The following is an 11149-nucleotide window of genomic DNA, read 5'->3' as shown; positions in this document are numbered from 1 at the left end:
ATCTTTTGGTAGTCTGTGACTGATCAGGAAAGAAATCGTGAGATCATGAAGGATAGCTTAATATTTTTAATACCATTTTATGCAGTTGGCCACATTTGTCATAATATAACGTTCTAGTTGCCGTATGTTTAGATAGAGGTTGAAAAGATGCAGGGAAGGGGTTGGAACTCTTTCCCTGTGAGGAAAGGCAAAAGACTGGGGTGGGGGTTGGTGTAGAAAAAGGTAATGAAGTGGGACATGAAGATGTATAAAATTATACATGGTCCAGAGAAAGTAAATGGAACTTTTTCTCCCTTTACTAAATTTCTGAAACTTGGGGCACTCAATGATCAAGCCCAAATTTTGATAGGCAAGGCAAGTGGGGAGTCTCACCATTCTGAGAAGACAAGAAATGTCACAGACAAATACATAAGAAAAAAAGGAGTTTTGTTGTACCATAAAGACAGGCAAGTTAAAAACCTGGATTTTACTCAAGCACACACACAGACTACAGACAAACATATACTCTATTTCTGTGGTGTAGAAAAGGAAGTGCTGTAAAGAGCTCAGGCTGGGGACCCACAAAGGAGGAGAGGGACCCTAAACAAAGGGCTGTTCTAACTTTTATACCCCCTTTTTATATATTTCTATGTCTTCTCTCTCAGGATTGGCTTGTGTTAACCTGGGGCTAGTGTCTGCCAAGGAATTCTCATGGACTCATTGGGATAGAGGGAGCTATAAACTGTGTTACGGCTGCTGCCCCATAATTTTGGCTATTGGATGTTATCTTGAACAATTTATAAACACCTTGAGCCTATATTCCATCTGGCACACTGGAAAGAGCTGAGTAAGGAGGAGAATAAAGATGGCTGCTCTCTAATCAGAGGAGAGTCATGCTTGCCTCAAACACTGCCAATACTGGAGTTTTGAACAAAGGTCCAGGACCCTGGCTATGCTAGCTCAGCAGGACCCCTGCTGATGTAGGCTGAAGATAGATTTGATCTCTTGCTAGCTCACTTTTATCTGTATTCCTCTATTTCTTTCCTAAAATGGAACAGGAATGCTGGAAATTATTGTGGTGTTAACCTCATTACTGTGGCTTATTCTTTACTTAGTGCGAGCACTCATTCACATTGTGGATTGTACTGAAGACAGTGAATAAAATCCTTTGCAGTTCACTCAACATAACAAATTTATTAGTTCAAGTCTGTTCTCAGAGGCCTAGTGAATCAACCTGGCTATCAGGAAAAATGAGTAACTGCGAGCGCTAGCCTCTCTTGCTTGTTCTTCATGCTGGTAGTACAGCCATTGGCAAGTAGCGGCTTCAGCAGTTCAAGGTTTTTTTATCATTGTTCTGTCAATCCTCTGAAACAGAAATGGACAATTTAATGAAAACCACAGAGCGCCATGTTTGGGTTGGATGGGATGTTAAAACTAGTGAAATGGTTTCTGATAGCTACTGAACAGAATATTTCCAGTGTTTTCTTTGGAGAACCTGATACAACAATGAGACAAGGAAATATTGCACTAGGGATGTTTGAAAACCTGCTGGTTCAACTCACATCCTGTTTATTTACTTACTAAATATTTATATCCTGCCTTTCCATGTGGCTCAAAGCAGCTTTTGTCAGTTAAAACATGAACTGTGACATGAGAGCCAATTTGGTTTAGTGGTTAAAGTAATGGGATTCTAATCTAGAGACCCGGGTTTCATTCCCCACTCCGCCACTTGAAGCCAGTTCAGTGACCTTGGATCAGTTACAGGACTCTCAGAGCTCTCTCGGTCCCACCCAACTCACAGGGTGATTGTTGTAGATATAATAATGACATACTTTGTAAACCACTCTGAGTGGGTGTTAAGTTGTCCTGAAGGGTAGTATATAAATCAAATATTATTATTACTAGCAACAAAACCCGTTGTGGCAAAAAAATACGGGCTCTAGAAAGAGGAGGGCGGGCAGGCAGGCATTTGCTCCTCCTCTGTCACTGATTCCAGCTAGTGAAGGAGGGGGATGGGCATTGTCATCTGTTCCACATCTGATCCACCTGATCTCGGCCATGTGAAGGTGGTGGTGGGCTTTGCTACCTGCTCCATGGCTGATACATGCCAGGTAAAGGGGGGGGGGAATTGCCTCCTGTTCTGCGCCTGACTACAGCTGGGTGAAGGAGGGGGCAAGCATTGCTGCTTGCTCCAAGCCTGATTCCAGCTGGGTGAAGGGAGGTGGGCATTGCCACCTGGTCCCCGCTGGGTGAAGGGAGGAACAGGCATTGCCTCCTGCTTCACGCCTGATCCTGACAGATGACGGTGGGCTTTACTACCTGCTCTGCTCCTGATCCCAGCTGGGTCAAGGGGGTGCGGGCATTGCCATCTGCCCTGCTCCTGGTTCTGGCAGATTGAAGGGGGGGACAGGCATTGCTGCATGCTTGGCTCCTGACTCCAGCAGGGTGGGCATTGCCGCCTGTTCAGTGGCTTATTCCAGTAGGTTGAAGAGGGCGGGCATTGCCACCTGCTCTGCTCCGTATCCCTTCTGGGAAGAATAGCATTGCCTCCTCCTCTGCACCTGATCCCAGCCAGGTGAAGGCACAAGGTGAGCATTGCCACCTGCTCCTCTCCTGATCCCAAATGGGTGCTGGCAGGGGGTGGGCATTGCCACCTTCTCTGCCACTAATACCCGCTGGGTTAAGGCAGAGGAGGGCATTGCCACTTGCTCCACTCCTAATACCAGCTGGGTGAAGGTGGAGGAAGGGCATTGCCACCTTCTGCGCTCCTATTCCCAGCTAGGTTAAGGTGGGGGGGGGGCATTATCACCTGCTTCACTCCTGATCCCAGTCAGGAGAAAGAGGGCAGGCATTACCATCTGCTCTGCTCCTGATCCCAGCTGGGTTAAGGTGGGGGGTGGGCAATGCCATCTGCTCGGCTCCTAATACCTGCTGGGTTAAGGCAGTGGGTGGGCAAAGCCACCTGCAGTGCACCTGATCCCAGCTGGGTGAAGGGGGGGTGGGCATTGCCAAGTGTTCCATTCCTAATACCAGCTGTGTTAAGGTTGAGGGGGCATTGCCACCTGCTCTGCTCCTAATACCAGCTGGGTTAAGGTAGGGACAGTTATTGCTAACTTCTCCACTTCTGATCCCAGCTGGGAGAAGGGGGGGCATTGCCATCTGATCTGCTCCTGATCCCAACTGGGGTAAAGTGTGGGGGGTGGGCAATGCCACCTGCTCCACTCCTAATATCTGGTGGGTTAAGGCAGTGGGTGGACAAAGCCACCTACTCTGCTTCTGATTCCTGCTGGGTGAAGGGGGGTGGACATTGCCAAGTGCTCCATTCCTAATACCAGCTGGGTTAAGGTTGGGGGTGGCATTGCCACCTGCTCTGCTCCTAATAACAGCTGTGTTAAGGTGGGAAGGGAAATTCCACCTGCTTCGCTCCTAATACCAGCTGGGTTAAGGCGGGCGGCGGGCATCGCCACTTGCTCCGCTCCTAATACCAGCTGGATTAAGGCAGGGGGAGGGTATTGCCACCTACTCTGCTCCTAATACCAGCTGGGTTAAGGCAGAGTGGGTGGGCAGCTGGGTTAAGTTGGGTGGTAGGCATTGCCACCTGCTTCACTCCTAATACCGATAGAGTAACCAGCAAGGCAAACCTAGTATGCAACTGTAGCAAGAAAGGGGGGGGGGACCCAAACTAGGTCTTTATACTTACAACAAAATTAAAGTAGCAAGTGGTCCCTGTTTCTCCCTCTCTTTCAGTGGAACCACACCAACCCTTAGGGGACTTATCTGTCCCGTCCATCCCGTACTTTCTGTGAATGCAGGAACATGGTTGGTTTCTCTTGATTCCGCCTGAGCAACAGGGCCAGCTCAGCTACTGCTGTGCATATGGTAGTGTGACACAGGCCTCACCCACCTTGCTGCATGAGCAGATAAGTTTCCACCTACCCGGACACATGAGGGGGGATGCAGTCCAGCAGTCAGACCCCCACCCCTGAGAGGGGAGGCAGCCTGCCACCGCCTCCCCAGGCCCACCAGGCCCAGTGGCCGCCCACCTGGAGACCTGGAGGGTGGGCACATAGGGGGTGCTGCCAGTGAGCAGCCAGACCCCCCCGCCCCCGAGAGGGGATGCAGCACGCCACCGCCTCCCCGAGTCCACCAGGCCCGGTGGCCGCAGGCCTCACCCACCTTGCTGCATGAGCGGGATAAGTGTCCGCTCACCTGGAGGCCTGGTGGGTGGGCATATGGGAGGTGCTGCCAGTGAGCGGACAGATCACCTGCCCAAGAGGGGAGGCGGCCCACCACCGCCTCCCCGAGCCCACCAGGCCCGGTGGCCACAGTCATGATCCACCTTGCTGCATGAGCGGATAAGCGTCAGCCCACTCGGAGGCTTGGCGGGCGGGCAGGTACATGGGGGGCTGCCACCAGCAATCTGCCAGACCCCCTGCTCCCAAGAGGGGAGGCAGCCTGCCACTGCCTCCCCCAGCCCGCCAGGACCAGCAGCCGCAGGCCACACCCACCTTGCTGCATGTACAGATAAGTGTCCGCCCACCCTGAGGCCTGGCGGGTGGGCACATGAGGGGTGCCACTGGCGAGTGGACAGATCACCCACCCCCAAGAGGGGAGGTGGCCTGCCACCGCCTCCCCGAGTTTGCCAGGCCCGGTGTCCGCAGGCCTCACCCACCTTGCTGCATGAGTGTATAAGTTTCCACCTACCTGGAGGCCTGGCGGGCAGGCACATGAGGGGGGCTGCCGTCCAGCAACCAGACCCCCCACCCCTGAGAGGGGAGGCAGCCTGCCACCACCTCCCTGCGCTTGCCAGGCCCGGTGGCCACAGTCATGGTCCACCTTGCTGCATGAGTGGATAAGTGCCTGCCCACCCGGAGGCCTGGCAGGCAGGCACATGGGGGTGCCGCCAGCGAGCGGCCAGACCCCCTGCCCCCGAGAAGGGAGGCAGCCCACTACTGCCTTCCCAAGCCCACTAGGCCCAGCGGCCACAGGCCTCACCCACCTTGCTGCATGAGCGGATAACTGTCTGTGAGCAGTCAGCCCGGCCTCTGCCATTTTAATAGCAGTTTTCATACAACTGCTCAGGATATTAAAAGTGTACAAGCCTCTGGAGTTTAAAATGGCTGCAGCACTACCAAACAGAGAGCCCCTGTCATTGTCAGATCCTGCCCTGGAGAACCAGGCATGTAAGTAATGCTGCATTGGAATTCAGAGGCTTTGTGATGCAACTGGCCTCGCTGTCCACCCATGCTCCGGAAGGTCCAGAGCAATAAAGGTCTCGCTAAATCACCCCCACTTAACACATTCCTGTCCCTCTTCCCGTGATGAGATTTCCCATCCGTGATTGAGGAATTAATCGGCATTCATAAGCATGTACAGTCATTCCTGGCACATTGTATGCCCTCCCTATAAACACTTAACCTGGCTCCAGTACTTCATCAGGAAAACTGTCCCTTTTGTGTAGTGCTGGAACTAGTTTTGCATCTGCTTGCATGCACCCTGACAGCCATCAACCAAAGTACTCGAATCCTTTGTTACACCCAGGAACCAACCAATTAGACTCTTTGTCCTAACTGCTAGGAGAACTCTCCTCTGCCTTAGGGCACATTTTACCTATAAAGGTAGGGTCCTGGCCCCATTCAAATCGTGCAAGCTTCCTGGCTTCTTCCTTAGGGTCACTTCCCCTAAGTCTCTCTTTGTTCACGCTTGCTCGCTTTCCTGGATCCACAAGCGCTGTTCCACACCTCTCTGGGCTGACCTCGCAGGACTGGACCCCTTCTCCAGGATAGGTAGATATAATTACTCCCTCTTGCTCTATTCCCACGCTTCTGGCTATCATTTCCTAGGACTCTGTGTGTGTGTGTGTGTGTGTGTGTGTGTGTGTGTGTGTGTGTGTGTGTGCATGTGGTTATTTCCCCCAGTAATTAGCGTGTATGTGCATGAAGTTCTGTAACTTAAAATAAAAGTTACTGATTGATTTGGAGCACCAGACTTGCTTGGCTTATTGGGATTGGGACCTGGTATACATAGGTGATTCAATTCCAGTTACCGCCTCTCGTATAGATGTCTTCCTTGCCAGCTAATTCCCCCCATAAATCATATTCTTATGCAAGGAGACCACTTCAGGTAACATGTCCACTCTGAGGCCTGGCGGGCAGGCGGGCACATGGGGGTGCCACCGGCAAGTGGCTAGACCCCCTGCCCTCAAGAGGGGAGGCAGCCTGCTACCGCCTCCCCAAGCCCACCAGACCCAGCAGCTGCAGTCATCAACCACCTTGGTGTGTGAGCGGATAAGTGTCCTCTGGCCCAGAGGCCTGGCGGGTGGGCACATGGGGGGTGCCACCGGCCAGACCCCCCGCCCATGAGAGGGGAGGTAGCCTGCCTTCAGGTCCACCATACAGGGCCAAAGTGAACTGGAGAGGGCGGCTCCATTTGTATTGAATGGGAGTTTACTGGGGGCCATGAAGGGTTTTAATGGTCCAGTATCTTGAATTAGACTCTGAAGCAAACCGATAGCCAACATAGCTGTTTTAAGAGGGGCAAGATGTATTCCCTTTGGTTAGCCCCTAACAACGATTGGGCTGTCACATTCTGAAACAGCTGCAGTTTCTAGATGGTTCTCAAGAGCTATCCAACACAGAGCATCTTTCACTAATCTGTGTTACAAATCATGGAACAGTGGAGCCAGATTGGAGAGAGTTGGCAAACCAAAAGCAGCTGATAGAAGGCACGCTTAGCTTCTACACTAGCATGTGGTTCAAATAGCAAGGCTGGGTTCATGAGCACTGCCAAACTCACAGCCTTCTCTGCAAAAACCAGCTATACTCCAATACATCCAATCTCTCTAAAACATTAATCTTCATGATCAGCATGATTTCTGACATACTCAGATTCAGCGTCAGTTTGGTTTGTCTTAGCCAGCTGACCACACCTTCAAAGCACCAGTTCACTGTGAAATTCCTGGCTATTGTAATTCATACTGCTATATTCTTCCAAGTAAACAGAAGCACATATATACAGGTTCCATTCAGAAGTCACGATAAACCATGGAATGTTTCATCCAGACTGGCCTGCCTTCTCTTTGTCTTCCAGCAGAAAGGACATAGTCTTATTACTGTCGGGTCTGATGAGGTGTCCACAAAGGATGCGGTTACTCAGCAAATTATGATTTTTGACTGCAGACATCATACCAAACAACAATTAGTGCAAATTATGACTAATATGCCTGCTACAACCCTAGATTAAAATTGTGAAAGCAGGGCTGAGACTTGCACAGCAGAAATCGAGGGTGCAGAGGAGAGTGACGAGGATGATCAGGGGTCTGGAAACTGAGCCCTACGAGGAAAGGCTGAGGGCCTTGGGAATGTTTAGTTTGGAGAAGAGGAGGTTGAGGGGGGACATGATTGCTCTCTTTAAATATTTGAAAGGCTGTCATTTGGAGGAGGGCAAGGAGCTGTTCCAGTTGGCAGCAGAGGGTAGGACCCGAAACAATGGGCTAAAACTACATGCACAAAGGTACCGACTGGATAATTTAGCAGTGCAATCAACATCTACTTTATTGTACCCTCGTAGGATTTGGCCTGTTCAGTTATTACTTTTCCTTTTAAACAAGAAGGTTTCCTTCGTTGATCGAGTGACCAGCTTACTGGATCGGGGGAACTCTGTTGACATGATTTATCTGGATTTCAATAAAGTCTTTGATAAGGTTCCCCATAACATTCTGATGGGCAAACTGGAAGACTGTGGACTGGACTATAGGACAGTTTGGTGGGTAGGGAACTGGTTAGAGGACTGCACCCAAAGAGTGGTGGTCAACTGCGTTTCATCAGATTGGAGGGAGGTGTCCAGTGGGGTGCCACAGGGCTCGGTTTTGGGCCTGGTACTTTTCAATATTTTTATCAATGATCTAGATGAAGGAGTGGAAGGGCTACTCATTAAATTTGCTGATGATACCAAATTGGGAGGAGTAGCAAACACACAAGAAGATAGAATTAAAATTCAACAAGACCTGAATACTCTGGAGAAGTGGGCAGCTGTGAATAGGATGCAATTCAACAAAGACAAGTGCACAGTACTACATCTGGGCCACAAAAATGGGAAGCACAAATACTGGATGGGGGATCCACTTCTGGGCAGTAGTATATGTGAAAGAGATCTTGGGGTAAGAGTGGACTGTAAACTAAATATGAGCAGTCAGTGTGATGCGGTGGCAAAAAAAGGCCAATTCAATCCTGGATTGTATCAAAGGGGCCATAGCATCAAAATCGTCATAGCCCCTCTCTATACTGCCTTGGTCAGGCCACACCTGGAGTATTGTGTGCAGTACTGGAGGCCTCATTTCAAAAAGGATATGGACAAAATCGAAGGTGCAGAGGAGAGCGATGAGGATGATCAGGGGTCTGGAAACTGAGCCCTACGAGGAAAGGCTGAGGGCCTTGGGAATGTTTAGTTTGGAGAAGAGGAGGTTGAGGGGGGACATGATTGCTCTCTTTAAATATTTGAAAGGCTGTCATTTGGAGGAGGGCAAGGAGCTGTTCCAGTTGGCAGCAGAGGGTAGGACCTGAAACTATGGGCTAAAACTACATGCACAAAGGTACCGACTGGATATTAGGAAAAACTTTTTCACGGTCAGAGTAGTTCAAAAGTGGAACCAGCTGCCTAGGGAGGTGGTGAGCTCCCCTTCACTGACAGTTTTCAAGAAGAGGCTGGATGAATATTAATCAGAGATGCTTTAGTCTGATCCTGCACTCAGCAGGGGGTTGGACTAGATGGTCTGTATGGCACCTTCCAACTCTATGATTCTAAGACTGTCACCCTACTTCCTTTCAGTAATTGTGGTTGAAAGGGGATCAGCAGAAGGAAAAAAGGCATATCTTCTATCAAGAGCAACATTGCATTTTCCTTGTAAAAGTTGAGCCTAGACTAACATATTGCAATTCAGGTTAGCCTTAAGGTTTGTCTACATGTATACAATAGGTTGGACCCTATGATTCCTTTCTGCTAGGAATGGACCCTTTCTCCAATGCATGGATCTTTCTCCTGCTGGGTATTTTCTGCTGGTGGAAGGCTTCACTGTAAAGAGACCCAACCCTATGCTTATACCATTTTTGGAAGTCTAGCAAGAGACTGGTAATATGGGAAAGAGGCTTCCACTGCCCCAGAAAAGGTGTTGCATAGAAGAATTTTGGTGTAATGATCGGGCATTGGGGTATTTAGGCTTGACAGGCAGCTTTGGTGCTTCTTTCACCATGCCAGCTGGGTGAGGGCACAGCCCAACTTCTGTTCAAGGGAAGCTGAGCATGTATTCAATCAGAATCAGCAGGGTGAAGTGGTGTGTTGGACTATGATCTGAAAGACCCAGGTTAGAATCCCCACTCTGTCATGGAAGCTTGCTGGGTGATTTAGGGCCAGTCACACACATACACTGATTGTGTGTTATTCATCCACACACACTCTCAGCCTGAGAGCTACCTCACAGGGTTGTTGTCAGGAATCATGCCTGTGTGTTACCTCTCTCAAAAATTTATTTTTCAAACAAGTGTTCAACCCCCATCTGCTAAGTGTGTCTATAGCTGAATTGGGGGTCACTGTCACAGACATAAATGAGTAGTTAATTATTTATACAATATAATGGTATAATATTATAAATGCAAAAACATTTCTACTAAAAAGTTTCCAGTAGATGGTGCTAAAGAACATTCTCCAGAATGTTTGGAATTACTTAAAAACCATGGCTGTACAGTTTGTGTTGAGAGAAAATGGCTAGCACTCCATTTTTAAGGATACATCCTTACCAAAAAAAAAAATCTTTACAAGGGATAATGACAGGAGAGCCCCATACAGCATTCACCACAAGTGGCTATTTCATGAGAAGATCGGCATGGACAATCTGCCCAGCTTTCTGAAGCAAACAGCAGCCTTGACTGGATTTTCTAGAAGCAAGTATCCTGTGAAGAAAGCTGCCCAATTAGCAGAGGAGAGTGGCAGGCTGTGCAGCAGCTCTCTCATGAGGAGAACTGCTTAGTCTCATAAGTCTGCTTCAGAAGCAGATGATGGAGCAGCTTTGTTACAAGTGTTTTGCCCCTTTTGGCCAGGATCATTTGTGTGTCAGTGTGCTAAGGGCAAGATGACTACTGCATGTGTGAAGTGTGTGAAACAGTGTGAGATTAAATCAATTCTTCAACATGTCATCACGAATCTAAACTTGTTTTATATTCCACCCAATACTTCATAATCTCTTGCATTCAGTTTTGTTTTCAGAAGGATTGTTGGTATTCTAAAGCTCACTGGATGAAACCCTAAATATAAAACAAGATGTCATTTTGCAGATTAACAATGTACACCAGCATAACTAGCCATCTATCTGTTCAAATTAAAATAATTAGTGTTGAAATTTCATGATCTTAACAAGGGATAATTTTGCAGAAGTGGGGTTGGAGGTGTGAAAAAAGCCTAAATTCTCTTTTAAGATTGCCCAGCATCAACCTCCTCAGCATCTTCATAAACTGGGTGCAGAATATCTGGGGTGCATGTCTCTAATACTTAATTCTTTGAACTGCAGCATGACCAGCTGCAGTAGCTGCAGCTACTGGTCATATTTTCCCACTGATCTATCATTATATTATACCCAATTTTTTTAGCCCATTTTACCATACAATTTTTCAGATGCTTCTTGTTTCAAATTTCAATAACAGCTTATACATTTTAGAAATAACATGTTCATCATTTAAACACAGCTCTTTTTCAAATTCAGTCTTATCATGTTCAAAGCCCCATAATTTTTTATATAATATGAATCTTTCTAAAAGTTGAGCATAGGAAAACCATTGACATTTATAACCTTTAGCTATTAAATCCTCCCTTGTCTTCAATTTACAATCTCCCTGTGAGAATTTTAGTAAATCTCCATAAGTCAACCATCCCTGTTTGAAAATCATCTCTCTTTTATAAAATGCTTCCTGTGTTGAAATCCACAGTGGTGTCTTCTGTGTTAGTCTCAGTTTATATTTGTTCTGAATTGTCAAAATGGCTCTCCTGATATAATGATTTCTAAAGTCTGCATTGACCTTTACTTTGTCATACCACAAATAGGCATGCCATCCAAATCTCAGGTCATGACCTTCCAGTGTCAGGAGTCTCTCATTTCTCAGTTGCCATTCAAATATGGTTGGTT

This window comes from Eublepharis macularius, chromosome 3, assembly GCF_028583425.1.
Source record: "Eublepharis macularius isolate TG4126 chromosome 3, MPM_Emac_v1.0, whole genome shotgun sequence".
In the NCBI taxonomy this organism is placed as follows: Eukaryota; Metazoa; Chordata; class Lepidosauria; order Squamata; family Eublepharidae; genus Eublepharis; species Eublepharis macularius.
Note: the sequence above shows the minus strand (reverse complement) of the source record.